The 24,274-nt window shown below is 41.4% G+C and overlaps 1 protein-coding gene across 3 annotated transcripts in view; it reads left to right on the forward strand.

Moving 5' to 3' along the window:
• The window catches only part of enox1 (ecto-NOX disulfide-thiol exchanger 1), a 131,279-nt gene that overhangs the window by 25,409 nt on the left and 81,596 nt on the right, over positions 1-24,274 (forward strand). For all 3 annotated transcript variants that reach the window (XM_085136539.1, XM_085136537.1, XM_085136536.1), the window contains exon 2: positions 12,041-12,073. The gene's annotated coding sequence lies outside the window, so the exon portion shown is untranslated. The remainder of the gene's footprint in view (positions 1-12,040; positions 12,074-24,274) is intronic.

A 24,274-nucleotide genomic window follows, 5' to 3' on the forward strand; every position in this document is an offset into this window, starting at 1 on the left:
ATTTCACTGCGGGTTTTATACTTTGAGTTCTTGCCCATCAGCTGCATGGTTTCAGTTTTTGCTAACTTAATGCTGCTAGGTTCTTTAAATGTTTCTGAATCCATTGCTGTTGACAACCTAACTTGATAGCTTGTGAGATTGTGGGGCCTTTGTTCATTTAGTGAGGGGCCTATGAACAACACAGTCCTGTAACACAGAAGTTCATCAGTGAAGGTCTGTTTTATTAGATGTTATGAATCAAGTAAAAAAATCTGGCTTTGCAGGCACTAAAGTAAAGTCAGAGAAGAGAGAGAAAGATGGACACCTAGGGAGAGAAAACTGGAGAGATTTTTTTTTACATGTGAAAGCACACTCATCTCATCCCGCGAATCTTTGAGTTATCAGGTTGCTTAGCAACAACAGAGAACCAGCTTGTAGTGTAAGCATGTGCCACCTCACTAACTTTCCTAATTGCTCAGATCAACTGATTAGACAACGACGGGTAGACACCACAACAGAGTCTAAAGGAAAGTAAGATTTGAAAGGTTCATTTCTTTAACAAAACCAGACTCGGTTCTTAACTTGGTAAGTGTCTGTGTCCCTAATGGCTTCTTTTCAAGATGTTATATTTTATTTTACAGCTAATTGTAGAGACAAACTGGAAATGTGGGGAGAGAGACTGAGGAAGAATTAGCCTACATTATCATCCAGATGGGTGTGAAACTGAGGTGTGCCAAGGTAGCAGAGATGAATGCAACAGAGATGAGGAGCAACTTTGGAGTTTGCATAATTTGCATTGTTGTCGTTTTCTGCCCCTGTAGACACCGCCTCCAAAAGCACCACTACTGGACATATATCATACTCCACACAACTCAGGTTGGCATCAATAAAAGCTTTTAAAGCAGCCCCTCACAAAAACATCCCCAAACCATTAACCTTACTTTTTGTTGTGAGGGCACAAAGTGTGAATTCGGGGAAAGAATACTTTTTCTTGAGCTAACCGAGTTGGACCAAGAATGTTCCTCTATGCATCAGCTGTAGCTGAGAGTCTGTTGATGAAATCACAATCATCTCCGATCTTCAGTCGTTCCCACAAAAGTTTCTGTAACATGTTGAATATTTTAAACGGACACCAGCTGATGTCACCTGGTTGTGGTTTTATTTCCAGAAAGGGCCTTCTTGATTTTCCACTTACATCAGAACTTCCAGTTGTTGCACTGTTGTTCAGCGGTTAACTATGTTACCGCTTTGTTGTACAGTCACGAACTGTTTTCAAAAGCATAGAAGCATGCAACCAAGTCAGACAACTGCCAGTCTTTAACCTTCCGTCTCTCAGAATGTGCCTGTGTGAGAAATGTGCAACTACATGTCACAGGTGCTGTAATTGCATCATGTGTTCTCCCTCCCGCACGCTGTATCCGGGCAGCTCTCTCACCTAAAACATATTTCCAGTAGTGTGACTGCATTTAAAGTTCCTGTTCCCTGCTGTTTGCACTACATGTGAGAAAGGACAACCATGGAAAATATCCTAACTTGACTTCCCCAGACAGGTACATGGTTTATATTTCTTTGTAAACCATCCTAGTGGACAATGTGTGTGCAGACTGGTAAAACTAAATATATAGAATTTTGGACTTTGTTAGGTATTTTGAGACAAGATGCTTCATCCCAAACCTTTTGTGATCATTGTTTTACACTTCGTAGACATATTCAAGAAGGCGTCCTTTGATCGTTACACAGAAACTTTGAAATGACAGTATGTAACTGCTTACAAAGTTATATATTTGCATAAGACAGCATGTCGTAAATAACAGCAATGTGTAGCTTTTTAGATAGAGGTCTAAGTGTTTTGCACAAAGCAGTTTAGTTCACGGAGTACTTCTCTGTTACCACACATCACCGAAGAAACACTTTAAACCACTCAGCTCTCTTTAGTCCAGCAGAAAATGTAGGCCTCCTTGAAATTTTTAATGGTTAAAAGGGTATTTTCCTTGGAAAAATCGGGGTTAGTACTGTGTTGAAAAATCTTTTCCATGCTCATTGATTGCGTCACAGTATTATCAGGAAATGACACATAATGACCCATGTTTCCACCTTTTTTGTCAGCAGGTGTTACCTAGTGTTACCATGGAAACACAAGTTTCTACATAAAGTTAGCAGGGGTTGGGTGGATAATTTTTCAGACTTATTAAGTCACTCTTTATTTCTATGAAACTGTTGAACTTTCTAGTTCATTGGTTGAACCACAGGTACATTTAACGTCCTTCTTTTAAGGACATGTATGTATGTATCTATGGATTGAACCATATTTAAACGTTTTGGGTGATCTGTCTGAGAGAGAAGCATCATAGCAGCCCCATGAACTTCAAACTGCCAAGTTTCGTTTTCAGACTGTAGCTAATACAGATCTGTTTCCAGGGTCTCCTCAGGATGTTAAGTTAGATCCAAGGACGCAAGCACAGCCAGAAGAGAGTTTGGCTGCTGTAATTTAAGCAGTCAAATGCTTTCAAGATCAGTCAGTCATTTTCAACACATTTTTAGGTCTTATTATATTCATTCCAACAAAAAAAAAAAGGGGAAAAAAATGAGCTGAGAGTTTTCTGATGGGAAGCCCATAAAAAGGGTATTGGAAACATTTTGTTAAAGGAGATTTTGACTAAATGCACCAGCACTGCTTTTTATGAATTCAAACAAGAAAAAAATACAATGTAACTTTATGTATCTGGATTTAGACTAGAATAAATTAAGATCTCTCTTGATTATCTTTTATATTTGCTGTGTAATGTGTCATTGCCATGGTTTTGTCACTTGCATGTACTGTTTTTACAAGTCACAAAGTTATCTCACATGATAAGCAGGGCAGAAGATGCACGATGGAGAGGAGAGTAACATAACTTCACACGTGGAAAGAAGCTCACGGTTGAGGTTATGGTCAGGTTAATGCTGGAGGATGTTATGTAATTTAGAGTCCTCATAAAGAGAGCAAGCAAAAGATTCTTCATGTGCATGTTTGCATGCAGCACTGCCCTCCTCCTGTCGAGGTGTTGCCTCAACATAAATATGTATTTCCTGCCTCCATTGTTGCCTTGAAGAAAAATGTAAATTTAGCATTCATCTCACTGCTTCCTCCTTATTTTAAGGATCGTGTGTGTGTGTGTGTGTGGGTGGGTGTGTGTGTGTGTGAGAAATCTTTAACCAGCCACAAAGCCTGCAGGGCCACCAAGGATAGAAGCACATTTTCACTCGCACTTCCTCTTATCTTCCTTTCTAATTTTCTCACACTTTTGCAATGCAGATGCTAAAACACATGCATGCACACACACACACACACACACACACACACACACACACACACACACACACACACACACACACACACACACACAGCATGGCAGGGTTATTTTTCCATGCAAAGATTGTAATGCATGCAGAGCAGTACAGTGATATTCTGAAGAAGGGGTGGGGGGGTTTAAATTTTAATGAGTTATCCAGGAGGAGGCCGTTATTTCATTGGAAACACTTGGGTGCACAGGGCAAAATCTATAATCCTCTTTATTGGAAGGAGTCTTCATGAATGTCCTATGGGACCGCTGCCTGTGTACGTCTCCATGTTGTGTATATGTGTGTGTGTGTGTGTTGGTGAGGGGGTTGTGATGGAGCTGCCGTGAAATCTCTTTGTTCTCATTCAGGAATATTTCCATTTGAGCACACTGGGATAATCAGCTGTGTCTCACGGAGAGTAATAACTGCATGATGGCTTATTTCAGAATTCAATTTGAAATGAACATCAAAAGGTGATATTTTTCTTTACTTGTCTATATGATTAATGCATGTGGGCATGCAGGAGGGTGCTGTAATTGGTCGTGTTTAAAGTCGGTTTTCGGCAGCAAACATGAGGCGCAGAAACACATTCTTGCACTAGCGACGAGTTATAATTTAACACGATTTATGAAGGGACAGTGCAGAACAAAATGCGCTGTGTTTTAGGTGTTTGTTTTCTTGTCTGTTATCAATACCATCTGATCACCCCAAAATCACTTTTGCAGCAGTACAGTCAGCCCACAGCCAGTGTCATAAAACTGAGTCCTGTAGCAGATGGTTGGGCCCCCACAGAGCCCTAATCTCAACATCATGGAGTACAACCAATTCCCTTAATTGTGTCCCTATTTCCTTCACTTGTCTCTTCAGCATCTGAGTTCTGTCCACTGAAGACTTGAGAAAAATTAGATATCCTTACCAAAAGGTTGATTTGTTTTGTTGAATGAGCCTTTTGGGATTTACTTACCTGGCTGACTGAGCATGCATCAAGATAGATAACCTTCCCTTTTTATCTGATCTTCACTGCTGATGACAGGCACACAGCTGTATCAACGATCAGTCTGGTTTTAGAGGTCTGAGGTGTTCTGTAGAAGTGATTTAGTATCCTCTGCAGCCTCACATGTGACTCAGTGGTAAAATGTGTTTATTGCTGAAAGATAACAGACTCCATCTCTTCCCATTATTCATGACACAGATTAAAGCAGATGGCCATAGTAAATGATAAATGGACTGCATTTATTCAGCACCTTAATAGCCTTGTTGTCCATTCACATTACTTTATTGTTTCTTTTTTCTACACTTGACCAAAAGCTACTGGTGCCAAAACAAAACACTTCAATATTTTGCTGCAAAATCAGATATGTATTTTCCATAACTGTCAAACTGCTATGATGTTCCCAATAACTGTGAGACATAGTACCGCAAAATGTTCACAGCATTGTAGATGTCAACATCTCTTCTTCTTTTTATAGCCTCCACACAGATGTATCTATTTATATTACACCTAAGCCAACAGGAATCAATTGCACTGCGGGGTTGCAAATGAGAAGATGAAGACCAATGCAACAACTCATATAGCTTTTTGTGCAGCTCAGTGTGTAATCATGTGACTGTGTCTTTTCTATAGGCTTGGGGGTTTTTTGTTGGTTTTTTGTATTTGTGGGATCCTGAAACCCCACACTATCATGGAGCCCCCATACTGGTTGAGTCTGATGGCTTTGTAGAGATCTACAATTTTAAACGCTGTTTGAGATTTAAGGATAATAACTGGATTCTAGCTTGGGTAAGGGTCAGGCAGGTTAGGCATTCACATGTCACAGACAGTGCTGGGTGCCCACAAAAACTCTAAAAAACAAAAGTAAGTGCTGTGCACTCATGTTTGTTTCGTGTCCTACAGCTCTGTGTTTGAGCAGGCAGGTGGATTAACCTAAAGGATTGATGCACACTGGAGGACAGATATGTTTTTAGTCTTCTTTTAGAAGAAAGTACAGACTTTAACTGGCCATCAGATGATTTTTACATTTGTAGATGATGTTTCCTTTTGAGAATATTTGGGCAGCAAGCTTTACAGTAATATACTATGCAGAGATGTATTGTAGGAAAAATTGATGAATAGTCAGCTGCATCCTATTCCAATCCATTGTCATCACTGGTACTTAAATTTACTGTACTCGAGGGAAAGAGCAGAATGTGTAGTGTGTTGTCTAAGATGTCAGTCCTAAATTTCCCACAGGCTTCAATGAGGTTGAGATCTGGAAACTGTAAAAGCTCGTAGTATATAAATGACATCACTTTCATATTCGTCACATACATCAGGCAATTCTGTGAGACCTCCTGAATCATAGGAAAGTGGTGACCACTCAGAGCATGTTTGTATTGATTTGCAGTGAGCCTTCCTCCTGAAGGGAAGAACCCAAACAACACGCACAATAATGCCTTACACATCAGAGCCACCAGATCCTTTTATTCTATGGGTCACTGCTTTGACAAGCAGTGTGGGGTCTTTGACTTTTTTTTTTCTCTTTTCTTTCTTTTTTCTACTTTGTCTAATGGGCGCTGTCATAGTAACAATCAATGCGTCATGCTATATTCACATTGAAATCTCCATCAGTTTCTCGCATTGCCTTAACCGGTTAGTCACTAGAGACCGCAAGTTTCCCAAACTGTTATTTCAAGCCATTTCCATATTATTTGGAACCAGCCATCCAGCCACTGTGTCAGCAGTAAAGCGAGAGTAGCAGGGCATTTGGATTGCCACTTACAAAGCAAACCAGCCTCTCTTTGCACATCACATCAAATCACACACTGTGCCTGTCCTCATTGTACTTGAGGAAAATCCAGCCATTTCCCACTGGTGCCCACAACATAAACGGGGCCTCTCCGTTTCTCCTAAATACATGTTTTTTTTGAATACTTTGTATTCAGCCTGCAGTTTCATTTAGTAATTAAGGAGAAAGATATGAGCCAATAGACATATATCATAACTTCCTATAGCCAGCTTCCAGTCTGCAACATACACGCTCACAGATGTCAACGAATCCCCCTCTCCTCTTATCTCCGCTCGCTCTGTTTGATTGTGAAGAGTGATAAAAAATGTGTTTTCTTCTTGTCTTTTGCCTGCTGTCACTGTTTAAAATGACAGATTAGATAAGCTGTAGCTAATTAACATGCAGTTGTAGCTACTAAATGAAAAGTTTGATCATGCTCCGTGCAGCTGACATCTGTTTAGAGTAAAAAGATGCAACATTTACACGTGCATGAAGTGAGAAAGAGGTCGGAGTTTTGTATTATATATTCTATATTCATGATGCATTCTGCCTCCATGTTGGGAGTAGCTTATATTAAGTACTTACTCTAATGAAGTTACCACTGTTATGAAGAAAAATACAAACAGGGAATTGCAACTGAGAGGCTGAAGCGAGTGATCCTTCCATGTGGCAGAGTGCAGTCAAAACATTCAGCTGGTGCGTCAGAAAAATAAAGAATCAAACAATGATGTGAAATACTTTGTCAGTCATGTACCTTACGTACCCTGGACTCATTCCACCGTCCCTGTGTTGGTTTTGCTGCTCTCCTGTGCTCTCTGTTTCACCAAGTGTGTTGGCGTCTTTGAAGAGATGGAGAAAGTACAGCTCAGAGGAGACACAAGTGAAAATCACCTCACCTACGTCGGCAGCATCCTCTCTCGCTGTGTAAACACCAAGGGAGAAGATGTTGTTGTCATGCTCATTTTCTTTTATTTTGTTTTTTTGTGGTGATATTTCAGGATTTTGTCAAAGTTTCCAAAGCCACTGGAGAAACATGTGGGTGGAAATGGACTTTGTGGGGCTCCCATGGTTTAATAAAGGCTCAATTAAAGAAATTAAAACCACATTGAGCCTCCACACAAGCCTGGAAAGACTGCTGTCCGGCTGCTTTTCCTCGCTCTCTCCATAGGCAGGTGAAATTCTCATAAACTCTCCAAAAGCAACATCCTGAGGAGCACTGTGCAGATTATTTAGCCTAACTGCTCCCTTTTCCTCTTCTCTCTGGTGTCATTAACAGTGATTTATATGAGGGCTTGCCGGAACACGGATTGTGCCAATAGGTGGGATGCGGGAACATCGCCCCATCCTCCACTACAGAGCGCTCCCCGCTCACCCTGCTGCTCACCACGCCTGTTTGATTGATCAAGGGAAAGCAAAGGGGCCATAAAGCAGAAGCTCACACAAAACACACAAATGGTTGCTGTGCTTTGTTTCAGGAGAGAACAGCCAGTGCGACTACGGTGGTGTGTGATGAATAGAGAGGTCGGTCGGCAGAGACCTGGGGGTTTGTTTTAGAGGGAAGACGGGCACTTACTTGGATTTCTCATTTGGCTTTCAGGATTCAGTTGAATGAATTCATTCCTACCAGATAAACATGTCTGATTTCACATTTTGCTGGTCTTTCTGCACTACTGAGAAGGGAAGTGTATTATAATTATGAATGAGGTTCAGTATTTGAAGCTGGCTAAATGCTTTGAATGTCTGCTGCAGTTCAAATTCAGTAATTACCAAAGTTTTGGACTGCTAGACTGGCCCGATTTAAATCTTCTGCTGCTGCTAACCATTTTATAAATGAACCAGACTGCACTCAAGTTTGAAAATAGAATAAGTGGATGAGAGTTAGATAGTATAATATGTTTCACTGCCTGTTGTGATGCATGGACAATTTTAAAGTTCAGGGTTTCATAATATAAGTACATTTTGTTCTTTTAATCCTTTAATGAGGACCTATTGTGCTTTCTCTGTTGTCTCATGTACACTGACCCAATGGTCAGTGTACATGAGACTTAAAAGGTGGATGCTCCTGTAAAACGTGGCCAAATGAAATAACATTTAAATGAGGAGATCAGTGGGCGTGTAAGCACTAACTCTGATCATGGTCAGTGAGAAATACACTGCATTTATTCAGCACCTTAATAGCCTTGATGTCAATTCTCACCGCTGGATTGTTTTTTTTTCTACAATTGACCAAAAGCTACCGGTGCCAAAACAAAACACTTCAATATTTTGCTGCAAGATCAGATATTTTGTTTCCGAATGTATTTCCCATAGCTGCTGCTATGATGATCCCAATCACTGTAAGTGTTCACAGTATTGTAGATGTCAACATCTCTTCTTCTTTTTATAGCCTCCACACAGATGTATCTATTTATATTACACCTAAGCCAACAAGAATCAATTGCACTGCGGGGTTGCAAATGAGAAGATGAAGACCGATGCAACAACTTATTTAGGTCTTTGTGCAGCTCAGTGTGTAATCATGTGAATGTGTCTTTTCTATAGGCTTGTTTTTCTTTTTTTTTCCTTTTGTGTTTGTGGGATCCTGAAACCCCACAAACACATGGAGACCACATACTGGTTGAGTCCGATGGTTTTGTAGAGATCTACAACTTTAAACGCTGTTTGAGATTTAAGGATAATAACTGGATTCTAGCTTGGGTAAGGGTCAGGCAGGTTAGGCATTCACATGTCACAGTCAGCACTGGGTGCCCACAAAAACTATAAAAACAAGGTAAATGCTGAGCTTTACAGTAACATACCATGCAGAGATGTGGATCAGAAAACTGTAGAATACATGAGACACAAAAGGTGGATGCTCCCGTAAAACGAGGCCAACTGAGGTTCAAATAATGAGATCAGTGGGTGTGTAAGCACTAACTCTGGGTGCAGTGCTCAGGCTGTAAGAGATTTATTCTACTCTGTAGTCTGTGTGCCAAAGAAATTGGTAACGGAACTAAAGTGCTCCACTAAGGCCCAGTTTTGGATAAATAACTACTAATTTAAACTATGAAAAGCTACCCTGAAAAAGAAAGTCCAAAAATAAATATATGGAGTTAGAAGATGAGCAGAAAAGGTCCCCCTTTAAAGAATAGTTTTTAAAACGCTAGTGCATCTTCACACAGGGGTGTCAAACACAAATAACTTCAGTCTCATCCATGGGACAGCTTTGGAAAATTGGAAGAAGGGCTTAAACCTTCATCTGCAGAACAGCTGCAATCAAAACCAAAGCAATCCTGCAACACCATTATGCTATTGTAAATATTAACCTGACACACTTCTGTATCACTGTGTCTACATTTAGGCATTAAAACTATATATTGCAACATTGCACTAAATCCATTTTAAAATGCTGTATAGCTGAAGTCGCTGTTAATCCTATAATTACAAAACTAAATAAATAATTCCTACATTTTGACATTTTACTGCTTCTAAAATATAGTTTGAGGAACATGAATACCCCCCCCCCCCCCCCCAGAATTTCTAATGCATCCCTCATATGATCCACATGCATCACCCTCCTTTTCGTACATGCAATGAGAATGCTTGGTGAGGAGATGATGTTGTTAATTGATATGCAGATTTATTCGTTATTTGCATATCAGTCAGTTTGGCGGTGCTGAGGTGATGAGGGAGTGAAAACAATGAGATAAATAAAACACCGGCAGTAAAGAAATAAAAGTATTAAAGCTTTAGTGAGAAACAAGAGCAAAGACAGAGAGAGAGAGGGGGGAAAGGTTAACAGCACACCCGCTGTTCAGGGGTGTTACCAGTAATTTAGCTAAGGTAAGCGATGTCATTTCCACACCTTTATTTTTCATGCGTTCCAGTTTCAGCTCAGTTGAGCTTTGTTTTCACTGCTTGTAATAATTGGAGGGTAAAAGAACTGAAAGAAAAAATATATATATTGAAAATAATTTAATAGTTTTCACTTTAAACTGGTCACTGTGAAACAGAAGCATACTGACTGTGTCTGTATGTGGACAGGAGCTGCTGGAAGATGGACTGGTTCATTCCAGTCTAGACTGCTTTGGCGTGGGAGTGTCTTTGCCATATGGCCCGCTCTGGCACTCACGCGCTGTACTCTTCACTTGGCTGAACATTAAACAGCGATCGCTCACTTTCTGTTTACAGACTGTGCTACAACCATCACCCAGCAACACATTTAATGCTTTATTGTCTTTAAAAACAACGCACCTACACTTTTCCCATTCAGCTAGTAACAGAACATCTCGTCACTTTACATCATGTCATATTTCTTTTTACATTTTAGATGATATCTAACTGATAGTCATTGTTTGTTCGTAGCTTTGCATGATTACACTGCTAACGAGATGATAAATAACCAGCTACAATCTGAAGCAGTAAACAGCTGAAGCTGAAGCAAGAGGATGTATTCAGCATTTCAAGGGAGTGGAGCCTTTTATACATATTACAACTGAAAGCAGTGAGAGAGAAAGTGTAAAGATAAAATCGGCTCTAAGCTGCTATCATCGGCCCATCTTAATAGCCTCATGCCTGAAAAGGTTGTTCTTTTTTTTTTAAAGAAATGTTTTTCTGCTAAAACTGACTTTAAAATATTGTTTCTTTGTTTTAATATACCAACTGTAGATGTGTGACAATGACAGTTGTTTTTTTGGCATATGGGATGACGTTGTTGTCACTGTTACAATAATGCAAGTTTAATTAGCTTTATTGTCACAGTAACAGGATGATGCTGCACCTGGTTGTCAGGTTTAGTGGAAAGCACCCTTGTCTTTGATATTGAAGGAATTTGATGGCAACAGCGTTGCTAATGAAGATTTAACTGCAACTCCTGGTGTTTCTTTTTGCACTTAATTAAATCACAACAAAACAATAAATCAAATGGCCAGTGCTTAGCATTGGTGGAGAAGTTGGGACTGATGAGGGAATCTGATCTAGTTACCTCAGCTGCCCGGACCCTGCTGATATAAATGAGCAAGTAGGTCTCCCAGACAAATTTCCAAACTTGAAGCCAGAGGATCTTAAAAAAGTATCTGGGAAAAATGCTGGCCTTCCAAGAGCTGAAGGAATCTCTGAAAATCTCTTAAAAATAATCATTCACCTGAAAAAGACACACCTCACTTATCCACACAGTGGCAGCGAAAACATAGCGGCTTTCATTGAATGATATTAATTAGTAGTATAAGGATTTTTACTGGTACTTCTTTCATCTCTGCATCAATATGAGGAGCTTTTATTCTTCTTTAGTAAAGTGAGTCTTTGGGGAATACCTTTGGATAGTTTACACAGCTGAAGTTAGACGTCAGTTTAAAATTACAGTATTAAACTGTAATTTTACACATCCTTTGTCTTTTACACTGAATAATGATTCTGTATAATTTAGCAGCAGGCAGTGTGGTTTCCCCATCGTCAGTTAGTACACTTTACAAGCCTGTTACACTTTATGATAAATATAAATCCTGTTTGATGTCATTCATTGCTCTTTGTTACTGGCCAATTCCTTTTTGTTAGTGAGATGATTTAGCTGAAGTGACCTTTTGTCTGCGGGCTGCGCAGTCTGTCATCAAGATCCGATCTGCTTTGCGCTGTTTCTTTCGACACAGTTTTCCTGCTTTTGTTTCTCTGTGGGCTTCTAAAGCTTAGCCTTTCTTTAGAAAGGTCAGCAAAGCCCAGCTGGTGCTCGGCGTATGCGCGTGTATGTGCACAGAACTCTTGCGCCTTCGTGCAGTAAGTCGTGCAGCGGTTTTATTAGCTGCTCACCTCTGCTCACCTTGAATCCATCATACACACACATTAACATTCAGACAGGCACTGCCTTGCTTCGGGGGGTGGTTGAGATGATGTCATGGCTGAAACCTGACGAGATCTCAGCACATTTAATTCATTAGGACAGTGGTAAAACTTAAACACAGGACCAATAAAACTAATGAGGAATTCTGTCTTTGTCTCCACAGGGGCCATCAGACGTGAGCAGCTGCAGCACAACAGTGAGTCAGAAGTTTATCTTTCCTGTCTTTTCGTCTTGGTTTTGCAGGTGTATGATGAATAGACCCTGTCCAATCACTTTGACATGCCATATTTTCTTTCTTTTTGTTTCCACAAACAAATGGCTAAAGAGTTGATGCAGAACCAGCCTGATTTTTCAAGCTGTATTGATAATGTGTTTTGGAAAACTGTCCCTCAGGTGCTGATCCAGACACATCTCTGCAGCTGCTCTTTGTTACTGTGCAGCTAAGGTCACTTTCACATTTTACGTGCCTTAGATTATTCTCAAGTTTAGTTTGGTTTAAATTACAAAAAAACTGCTTTATCACATATTAGGATGCACAGTTTGTTGTGCATGCATGCTGGTTTATTGTTGATGGAATCCACTGCAGTCATCTTGTAAATCTGCATAACATCACTGTGAACTACAACACAGGTCTCTAGTTCTTACTGCCATTAATGGACAAGGCAAGAAGGTGCGCTAAACATTCCTCAGAGAGTTATAAATGGTCCACATTGACGTGCTCGTCCATGATGTGAATCTCCCATTCCAAAGATGCTCTATTGGATTGAGATCTGTTGACTGTGGAGGCCATTCAAGTGCAGGGATAATCTGAGCTTTGTGGCTCGTTGACAGACGATAGGTATACCGTGGTCATATAGGGATGGACATGGTCAGCAATAATACTCGTACACTGTGGTGTTTAAACAATGCTCAGTTAGTACTGAGGGTACTAAAGTGTACCAAGAAAATACCCACACCATTACATCAGCAGCAGCAGCCTGCATGGATCCATGCTTTGATCGTGTTTACCAGAAATTCTGAATGTTGCAACAGAAATCAGGATTCATCAGACCAGGCAAGATTTTTTTTCTGATATCTCAGCTTACAGGAGTGGCACCCGGGGTGATCTTCTACTGCTGTAGCCCATCTGGTTCTGCGTGTGTTGCTTGTTCAGAGATGCTCTTGTGCATACTTTGACACCATTAGAGGTGTTGTGTGGGAAAATCCCAGTAGATCAGCAGGTTCTAAAATACTCAGATGAGTACTGGAAATGAAACACTACTCAGCTGACTTTAAATGTGGGCTAGCACTCGAATCACTTTTCTTCCCCTTTTTGATTCTTGGTTTAAGCCTCAGCATCTCCTCATGCCTAAATGCATTAAATTGCTTTCATGTGATTGGCTGCTCTGAGATCTGCGATAATGAGTATTTGAAGATGACCTTAGTAGTGTAAATGAGAGCTTCCTCACTTTTTGGTTCTCTGTAGTCTGGATTTGAATGCCTAGTAGTTAAATTTTCAAGTCTATGAGATTTATGGCAAGAGGCAACTCTTTTCCTTATTTTGTATTAAATTTGGATCCCTGGACACAGACAACTTTTTATGAGCAGGATTGTGATAATTGCTGAAATATCGGTATAGTGTTTAGCTTAACTTAGTCCCTGGATTTGCTGTGGCTGAAGTGTAAGATAAGACTCCAGATAACCTCTGTTGGTCATTTTGCCCTGTGTGGTGAAGAATGCCTCTCTTTCTGAGTATTTCATGAGTATCTGATCAGTGCAGCACTGGTCACAGTTGTTTTCTATTTTTATTGATCAACTTAGAATTCAAAATTCAAAGTCCTGCCCTTTTCTGGACACAAAGTGGAATTTTTCAGCACAGATTGTAAATGGTATGAATTTAAACTGTCAGCCTTAGTTTCAGTTACAATATTTCTTTCTGAATTCATATGTAGTAAGTTATGGAAATGTTTCTTGCTCCCCTAAAACATCAGGAGCATTCTAGAGTCAACGGTCACATTACTTTCTATGTGGTAATCTTGTGAGGAGTGAGCCTTCTGAATCAAAACCCTGCTTAGACTCATCAGTTTGAATTCTTGATGCCAAATTTAACTGGGAATGGTTGACTGTTAAAATGAAATTAAATCTACTGATAAACGGTTATCATGAATCCTGATCTTTTTATATCCAATCAAGCCTGGATTGAAAAAACAGAAACCACGCAAAGCAAGATGCAAGATGAGCTTTCTGAATTTTAGAACCTCTGATCTGTTTTTATTTTGCCTAAACTACAGTTTACGTATCCAACTAAATACCAAATCACATTATATAATTCAAACTGAGACAACTGAGATAATTGTCCGAAAGGACAGACGGGACTGGAGCGTACACTGCTTACAGCCTTTCATTGTGCGTCACTACAACTGTGTCTTCATCAGAGCCGAGCAGTGGAAAAGATACAACATAACATATAGTCAGACATTTGTCATTGGATAACTGAACAGGATTTCAGACAATTTATGAATGAATGAATCTAAGGTGGGATTTGGCTTGATACGTATGTATACAGTTGCCAGAACACCAACATCCTGCAAGACTTTCAGAGGGACACAGCCCTTTAAAAGTTTGAAATGTATGAACTACATCTTGTGATTCTTGGGCTCAGAAAACTCAATTAAAAATTCTACTAAAAGGGACCAAAAGCACAAGCATGGTGTAGAGGTCAAATTTAGTCACTTCAATTATCCAAAGTGTTACCGTACATAAGTACGGACCTGATTATAAGGCACATAAAGCAAAACAAAACAGTCAGATAAGTCAAACTTTACTCAACTCATTCTTCTTGCTTCCTCAACTTCCGTACCAATGATGAATTCTCTTGCAGCTGCTCTAGTCCCATGTTGTTGCAGTATATTAATACTAACCTCGACTAACCTCGTATTGTGGATGAAGTTTGGTTTGTTTACAGCATCCTGCGTTGTGATCGCGTTTGTCCCTAATCATCGGGAACCCTCCCATTAACGAGTGGAAAAAAGTTAGCATTCATCTTCCAACTTCACTGTGTTTATGCTATGCTAACATAGCTGTGTCGCTAGCGATCGTGTAGCACATCATTATATACCAGCTAGTCCAACTTCAGTAACCCTACAAAAGTCACTGCTGTTTAGTTTTCTGTCTTTAATCATGTTGGAAGTGATAGCAGAGCTGTACGTTTTAATTTTTTCAGAAATCTCTCAGTCAGAACATGCTATATCATGTTTAGGTGGAAACTAGCGAGCTAACTTCCTGCTAACTTCTAATTCTGTTAAATTTAATAAATTCTATTTTCATGGATGCCTGGACGTTAAACTTAATTGTTACACCTGGTAAAGCAGCAACACTGATCATTTTATTAAAGATGAAAGAATTTAGACAGTTTTTAACTCTCAGTGATGCTGCAGTGTTCATTTAACTTTGGGACCTGAAGCGGATGGAGTTTAGGACCCAGATTACTAAGTAAGGCTCCTGACTACAGTAGCCATAATGCTCGGACAATCCCTCAAGCGGTGCAGCTTTGTAGTTTTCCAAAGTCGTACTAAAACATTTTTTGACAGATTTTTGAGCGCCGTGTGTCACAAAAAATCAGTTCGAGGTCAGGAAGCACAACCAGAATTCATGCACAAGGTGCACTGTTGATTTTTGAGAAAATTAAAGGATGTAAGTGCGCCTTATAGAGCGGAAAATATGGTAGCTACATCTACATGTGTTAACACACCTGTTAATCATTGCAGCCATGTCCCTAATTATAACCCTTAACAAAACCAAACAGATGAGCTTTAAAACATTAAAAATGACGCACTCTATTAGATCAGATCATCATCATATCAAAGCATCAGGTGAGCCATTTAACACATGATAGTCGTAAACAGAAAACAATATAGACTTCAACTTAATATCACAGGACTGAAAATACAGACAGTACAAGTATAAGGATGCAAGAAGGGCAACAAATGAGAGGAAAACTCACAACATCAGTTTTCCCTTCATCCGAAAGAGCTCCAATGTGTCTAGCTTGTGGATCCATCTATCTATGGAGAAGTGAGCTAATTGCAGGAGCTCTCCTCTCTTCAGGAACTCACTCTGCAGGAGGGGGAGATACAGGAGAGGTGGAGGAAGATCTCAACCTGGGCGTCTATCATCTTGTGTAGTCTGGAAGATGAGTGGATGACGGGGTGGGTGCAGTTTTCTTTGTGGTGGGGTCAGGTGGGCTGTCCCGGGCTTATTGGGGCCAGGTGGCGCTGCTGAACTGGGCCCCGGTTCGGATGGGCCTGGGCCCCCTTTCCCTGGCGGGTTGCGGAGTATGGGGGTGCGTATTGGGGTCAGCGGGGGAGCTGGCCCCAGGGAGGGGTCACTTGCTCCTCCCTTCCTTCCCTCCCCATCTCCAGCTGCCTCCCTCTTCCCGCTCCACCACAATCACCCACACACGCAGGGCCTTGGGGTAAAGGTGTGTCACCAGGGTGCAGGGGAGGCATCCCCCCTCTGTCCCCTTCTGGCTTCTTGTGCCTCAATTTTATCTCACAACTTAGACATTCACATTACTCACACTCTCATAACACATACATATAGGATCTTGGGGGTGGGCACGCTACACGGACTCCAAAAGACCATCAGGGTGTACACCTCACCCCTGGCGTCGTTGCCCACCTCTCAATTTTAAATACACGTAGATATTGAGGGGCTATGCGCATACCTGCTGCTCTCTGGCAGGTAGCTCCATGTCCTCCTGGGTTTTAAATGCACCTTAGAACACTCATGCATCAACACTACAATGAGCGGGTGGAGGGAGGTTAGGAGTCTTCTCTCACCCCTGTTCTCTGCGACCTGCTGGAGCGGGGGGGCTAGGAGGAGGAGTTGGCCGTCCGACTGGGGTCTGGAGTGTGGGGCCTCTCTGCTGCTGCGGAGTCGGGGCGGTCTGCTTCTCTCCACCGCAGGGAAAAGGGTAACACCACCTGGGTCTGGGTGCAGTTTCCCCCTCCAGGGGCAAGGGTACCTAGACACGGTTCTTAGAGTACGCTTGGGGAGTGTGATTGTGTGTACAGTGTCTCTCTATGTCTGTCTCCACGTTGGGTGAGTGTTGAGTAAGTGCATATGAGAGCATGAGGGTGGGAATGGATGTCTGTATCTGTGTGTGCCTGTATGTCTGTGTCTATATGTCAGGTTGGGTATCAGACGCCACCTCTCTGGGGACATCTCAGGCCCTCCGAGGTATGGAGGCCTATCTCCCCCCACCACTCCCCCTGCCAGTGGCAGACGCCCTCAGACATCGGTGCGTTGGTGGTTCTTTGTGTCCGGGGGTGGGTGCCCAGGTACACACCGGCTCACTCCTTGGTGGCTGCTTATCGGGGCTTGGAGCCTGGGGCTCGCTCGGGCCACTTCGGGGGTGGGGTGCCCTCGGCCTCTCGGCCTGGGGCTCGGTCACTCTGGCACAGCTGGCTGCCGGCGGAGCTCACAGGCACGTCACTGCAACCTCCTCCCTGGCTTCTGCTCCGCGGCGGCTGAGTGACCCCTCATCTGGGACTCTCCTCAGCTCTTTCTGGGATAGTGGCGCAGCTGCCCCTCTGTTGGTCTTCCTTGGTCTCTTGTGTTCTGAGGGCCTCTTGATGTCTGGAGTTTTGATCTCCTCCATACCTGCTTCATGCCCTGGAGGACGGGGCTGTGGCCCCCCACACCCTCTAGCAGATCATTACATGAAGGAACCTTTTAAAAACAAACGCGTCCATGCTCACAGGTGTACACACGGGTGCTCACACACACAAACGACACCCTTTTTGGCTCCTACCTCAAAGCACACTGTGCGCTGTCGATCTTACGTGCTGCACAATAATGTTTAATATTTAGTATTTACTGTTATATTCCCTTCCCAAGGAGAAGTGAGCTAATGACATCAACAGCACCTCTGAGACTTTGCCCCCTGTTACAGAAAGGAAAGATTAGAAATTAAAAATAAGTTAAAGTTGGTAAAAAATAAATAAATAAATAGAGTCTGAAACAAACTGCCTAGATGCAGACAATTTGGCTTTTGATTTTTGCGACCAACAAGTATTTCTAGGCTCTGCTCTCTGGAGGTTTCCATGGTAGCAGCTGTCCTGATGCGCTGTAATGATGACCTGAGGAGGAGTGAAATGGCTGATTTTTCCTCTGCTTTCTTGCTCTCTCTTTCTCTCTCTGCTGTGCTCAGTGTGTAGTTCTTAACGAGAATGTTTCACTACAACAGATGGAGAAGATGGAGATGTGCTGAATTTTAGGATCATGTGATTTTTTAAACTTTCATTGTGCACACAGTCTTTTACCCACCGACCCAAGCAGGAGCTTGTAGTAATCTTATCGTAAACACTGGAAATCTGTCTGGAATATGAGGCATTGATGTGATTCATATCATTAGCTTCATCTGCTTTAGAAGGATTCCCCATCAGCTCAAAAGTCAAATGTAGATTTAGCTGACGCCATGGGAGGACACATGCAGACAGTGCATGTTTTTTGTCTCTTTTTGGCAATACTTGATAGATATGAATGCATAAAAATCACACTCCATCATATAGTGTGTGAAACAAACAGCAAATTCTTCACGGAATTAAAACAGCTTTTTTGTTTATGTTGTTACATTTGACTTAAAATTTGACTTGTTAACCTAATTTTAGAGTTACATTACCTTGCATGCAGCTCTTGAAAGCACTCATAAAGTAACACTTACCAAACCCAAATCACTCAGCACAGTAATATTACTAATCACAGTGCTGTAATTGTGGGTGTTGCACAAAGCAGGTGCTGCTCCGCTGTTCTGCGGCTGAGACAGATGAGGCACCTCCAGGTAGTTTTCCAGCTGAAGAGTTTCCGTTCCTGCTGACTTCCCTTTCTTTTCTGTAGCTGTGGCCGCAGTGGCAGCGTTTCCAGAAAATGTTTGTGCTTGTCACCAGTTTCAAAACCAGAGATTTGATTACTTTTTTCAAGTAAAGTAAAGGATTACTACTGAAAAAAGACTAATTAGATAACTGTTACTTTCCCGTAAGCATGCTATGTTACTGCGTTACTAAACCATGATTTTGATTGTGAGAGTGTCTCATGACATTTATGTACGAGCGTGCGACGTCTGTGGCAGCGACAGACGTGTGCAGATCAACAATGGATAATATGGAGTGCGGGAGAGAGTACGACCATGCATAAAAGTTGGAAGTACTTACATTACTTTGAGTTTGATTCTGTAAAAAGTGACAAAAACATTACTGTGTGCTGTACACTCTGCGTGGGAAGAAAACTTATTTCTACAGTGAAAAATTAAACTTCAAATCTTGAGAAGCACCTAGCATGCTGCCACGGGAATGTGAATTTCACTGAGAAACCTCCGGATCCCCCCACTGACATGACCATTGCGGCACTAGGCAAACCTACACCGGTCCCACTCCTGCTAAACAGGTGAAAATAGTCATAAGATAAGATAAGATAAGATAAGATAAGATAAGATAAGATAAGATAAGATAAGATAAGATAAGATAAGATGACCTTTATTAGTCCCTCAAGTGCAAAGTTATGTAGCAGAAATTAGAAAACACTGGAATGCAATAAAATATAATAACATACTATATACAATAGAATAAAATAGAATAATATATACAATAGAATAAAATAGAATATAAATGCTATATACAACTGAGTAAGAAAATACAAAAGTACAACTTTGTCAGAAAAAGAACTGCACATATAGCAGTCTTATTGCACATGTGTGGGTTTGATCAGCTGCAAAAGTCTTTGTTGTGGAGTCTGACAGCAGTGGGGAGGAAAGACCTGCGAAAGGAGCTGCTCAGTGCTGTCACAGTCTCCTGCATGGGGTGGGAGATGTTGTCCAACAGGGATGACAGCTTAGCCGCCATTCTCCTGTCACTCACCACCTCTACTGGGTCCAGAGGGCATCCTAGAACAGAGCTGGCCCTGCGGATCAGCCTGTTCAGTCTCTTCCTGTCCCCAGCAGAGATGTTGCCGCCCCAGCAGACCACACCATAAAAGATGGCTGAGGCCACCACAGAGTCATAGAAGGTCTTCAGGAGTGGGCCCTTCACTCCAAACGACCTGAGTCTCTGCAGCAGGTACAGCCTGCTCTGCCCTTTCCTGTATAGGGCGTCTGAGTTATGAGTCCAGTCCAGTCTGTTGTTCAGATGAACACCAAGGTACCTGTAGCTGTCCACAGCCTCGATGTCCATACCTTGGATGTTCAGTGGTTGCAGTGGAGGATGTTTGTGCCTGCGGAAGTCTACCACCAGCTCCTTGGTTTTACTAGTGTTGACCTGGAGGTAGTTCAGCTGGCACCAGTCCACAAAGGGGTACTAAGAGGACTTAGTACCACTGAATCTTTGATTTTATTCATTTGTTGCTGTGTTTGACTTGTTGAAAGAGCGAGTTTAAAGACAAAACATGATTTTGTATTTTATGTGCTGGAATATGTTAAACAAATTTCTTCTAGTCAACCACTGTTTGACAGTTTTTGCTTGATGCAATGTGCATAAAGTTAAAAGATTAAAACTAATAAAATAATTTTAAAAAGAGAGTTTTTCATTTGATTCAGTTTTATGAGATGGAAAAAAAATTAGAATTGGGCTGAAAGGTCTTTGGATTTATTATGTATTAAGGTTCATGTTTTTAAAAAGTGACTAATTACTTTTGAAAATAAGTAATCAGTAAAGTAATGGGATTACTTTCTTACTTTCTCCTTTTTTTAAGAACAGGCTCAAGACCTACCTTTTGAATTTAGCTTTTACCTAACGTTTATTTATTTTATGCTTATTTATTCTATCCTGTTATTCTATTTATATTATTAATTTAGGTCTTACCTAATAAATAAAATCTAATAAAAATATAGAGCAATTAGCTTTAGTACGACTGTACGTGTTAGTGTGGCAAAAATTGTGTTCATTCAGACATTGCATTTTTATAAAATAGTAAGTCTCTGTTTTTCAAAAGCTGTGTGTCTTTGCTGGAATACCTTTACGTATTTTTCCAAAGCTTGCCTTGGATATATGGCCTACAATATAAAACAGAAAATAATCATTTAAAAAGACTAAACCTATTAAAAATTAAACTAAAGGTCATTACACACCAAGACCACGTCATTTTTGCTGAAAATTGATCCTCAAAAAACACGCTATAAAAATAATAAACTCAACATGACGAGCTGGTCCTGATGTTTCTAATCAAGAAAAGGAAGAAACTGAGATTCTGGCAGCAGCAGGGAGAGTCTCACGGTTTGATCCAGGAGCTGAAGCTGCATCACAAGCGCTGTTAATACATATTTCAGGAGGACAGTGGGGCAGTTTGAACTCCTGTTGGCAGAGTTGGGACCACATCTGAAGAGGCAGAGAAATCATTTCATAGAGCCGATTGACCTGGAGCAACGTCTAGATGTGTGTCAGAGAAAAAATAGTACTGTTTTATGATTTGTATTTTTAGTATTGTTGTGTGTTTTGAGCTACAAGTAAACCTGTCGCCAAATGCAGTGCTCTGATTAGTCAGATCTGTTTGTTTGCATCTAAAAAATCTTAAAAAATGGTTTGAAAAAATTACACAAATTCATTGAGGAAAATTACACGGTCGATGTGATCGGCTGCGTTAAGAGTAGATGAGCTCATATTAAAAACTAAACATCTTCAAACAATAAAAACTAAACCGAAAAAAAAAATCAACTCTGGAAACTAACTGCAAGTATACTGAATTAAAAATAAAAGACAAAATGAAATAAAAAATTATTTAAAGAAAATACACAACTATAATAAGTCCAGTTGCCAGACGGTCGCCAACACGTCTCTAGGCAGATGTGACTCAACCTACTTCTCTTCTCAGTTGTTTTAAAATGCCAGTGGTTGACACTCAAACACGACAAGTGTCACAAGTCAACACGTTCTCACTCCCGAGTCAGAAGTGTGACTCATAAGCGATTTTAGGCACCACAAGTTGAAAATTTGTTGTCCAATCCAAAGTGTACATTCATACCAGCAAGGTGACCTTCTTTGTCGCAGTCATTAGTTCCCTTGGAACATTAACTGGATGTAGTTTTTTAGCTTTGTGTTTCGCTTTTTCATCCTCTGGCTCGCTGACACTCAAAGCTGATGTTTGTCTGCATTTTTATTTTCACTACTTCAATCACATTTTCCTGTTTTACTCGCATACCTTTGTGTCAGTAATGTGACTGGAATACTTTCATTTGTATCATTTCACTATGGATGCAAACCTGTCCACACAGCCCACCAACAGACAGCGATTTTAAATCCTGTTCATTTGGTCTAAAAATAAGTTGCTATAAAGCCCCCCACCTCTGCCCTGGAAGTTCTGCTCTTACTGCCATCTTTGCTCTTACAGATTTCTCCCCATGGATTCTTGAGGCTACACTACTCTTTCTCTCTTTTAATTTTTCCCATCACCCACTGCATTAAACACGTTCACATGCATTATATGCAGGGCTCAAATGTTACAACCCTTGTGTTCGTGTGTGTTCGTGTGGCAACTGCAGGCTGTGACAGAGCAATAAGGATGCATCAGGATGGATTAACACTGTCGCCGGCATCATACATTCATCGTTCTCCTCCCTCTGCTTCTTCATTCTCCTTTTCTTCTCCTCCCTTCCTCCCTTTCATCAGCTTCCCTACTCTATGTTCCTCATTCCATAGTTGCTTTGTCCTCTTTCCCCCCCCCCTCACCTATTCATATCTCCTCTGCTGCAGTATATCCCCTCATTACTCTTTTCTTTTTCTTTTATGTCCCTGCCTTCTTCTTACCTTTCTCCTCTGCTCCACACATCCTCTATCCTGTTATCCACCCCTCTTTTTCTCCTCAGCATTATATATTTACCCCCCACCCCCCACAGTCTCAATGCATGCTATCTCATCTTTCATTTATTCCTCTTTTCACCTTACCCCTCTCCACCATCATCTTGTCCTTGTTTCCGCCCCCTCCTCTGTGGAGACATCCAAGTTCTGGGAGCAGCAGCAAGGCCAGAATTTACATCTTGATATATCAGTTTCCTGCAGCAGTGGAGGCGGTGATGGATGGCATGTTGCCGGCGCCGCAGCGCTGCCATGAGTTACCGTGGTGATTACCGACAGAGACGGCTACTCACTGGCCACTTCATCACAGTGACTGGTGGGGAAGGAGGCGAGAAAAGAGAGAGAGAAAGAAGAGAGGGGCAGAAAAACAGAAAGAGAAGTGAGAAAAACACAATTGGAGGAGAGCGCAGGGAAAGGCAGCGGTGGCTTGTTGTGGCAGGAACAGGGAACAAAATCATCAGAAGGACAAATATTGGTGTGCTAGGTCACATAAAAATAAACCCTGAAAAATGCTGGGATTGTGCACAGTGATGTGGAAGTTGGAGTCAGGGCCAACTGATATTGTTTCCTTTTTGTGGGTCCGGTACAGAGCCATGCATGTGAGGCCCTGCATATGTGTGTATATGTTATAAACCCAGAGGAACAGAGCTCGTCTGTTGTCATGTGCTGGGTGGTTTCCTCAGTTTTGCTTGTTTTATCTGCTTACTTAAGCTTCGTTAGCTGCAGCGTGCTGATGTCTTCACAAAAACCGTTACCCACAGTACTCCAGATGGCCCGTCGTAAACGGGCAAAGAAGTGACACGGGCTTGTGTAGCACTCTGTGGTTCGATTGTTCTAATGCGGGAAGACGGCACACAACAATGTTGCTGCTATACTTTAAAAACCTGGCGTAGCAGGGAATGTGCACCTCCAGTCTCTCTGTCTCGGTGTCTCATCGTGCGGTTGGTGATTTCATGTCTAGACCAGCCGCTGCCTGCCATCCAGCTGAGGGAAAATCTGACATGTCCTCCTCCCTCCTGCCCTCCATAAAACCAGAGGAAAAACAGATCGATGCCGGGCAGCTTGCTCATTTTGCCCCGGGCTTATTGAAATGGAAAGTTACAGGTTCTCGGACATGTCAGCACTGCAGCCGCCGTGAAGGAGAAGGTTCTGCGTGCTGTGACAAAAGCAGGGTTTCATGATAGGAGGAGGACCATAATGCAGATCAGGTTAGAATGAAATAGTATGAATGGTTGCTTATTTTATTTTCTACAATCATTTTTCTATTACTTTTTATTTTAAATTATTTTGAATTTTGAATAACTAGGCAACCTGTCTCCTGGAACTGGCCTGCAATCAAAAGTGATTGTGGCAACTACTTGCAATGGATTGCCAAATGCAAAATAATAATGATAATAATAAAATAAATAAGGTTACCACTGTTTGTAAGGGGGTTTTCTTAAATGGACATTTGACTTACTTTTACTCAAGTATAGCTGAGCCATAAATGTAAGTTGATGGGACTCTTTGTTATAAAACAATCAAGTTTTGATTGTTTTATAACGATCAAAACTTGATGCAAACTGAACCTTTCAGTC

The sequence above is a fragment of the Neolamprologus multifasciatus genome, chromosome 16 (assembly GCF_963576455.1).
Source record: "Neolamprologus multifasciatus chromosome 16, fNeoMul1.2, whole genome shotgun sequence".
NCBI classification, from domain to species: Eukaryota; Metazoa; Chordata; class Actinopteri; order Cichliformes; family Cichlidae; genus Neolamprologus; species Neolamprologus multifasciatus.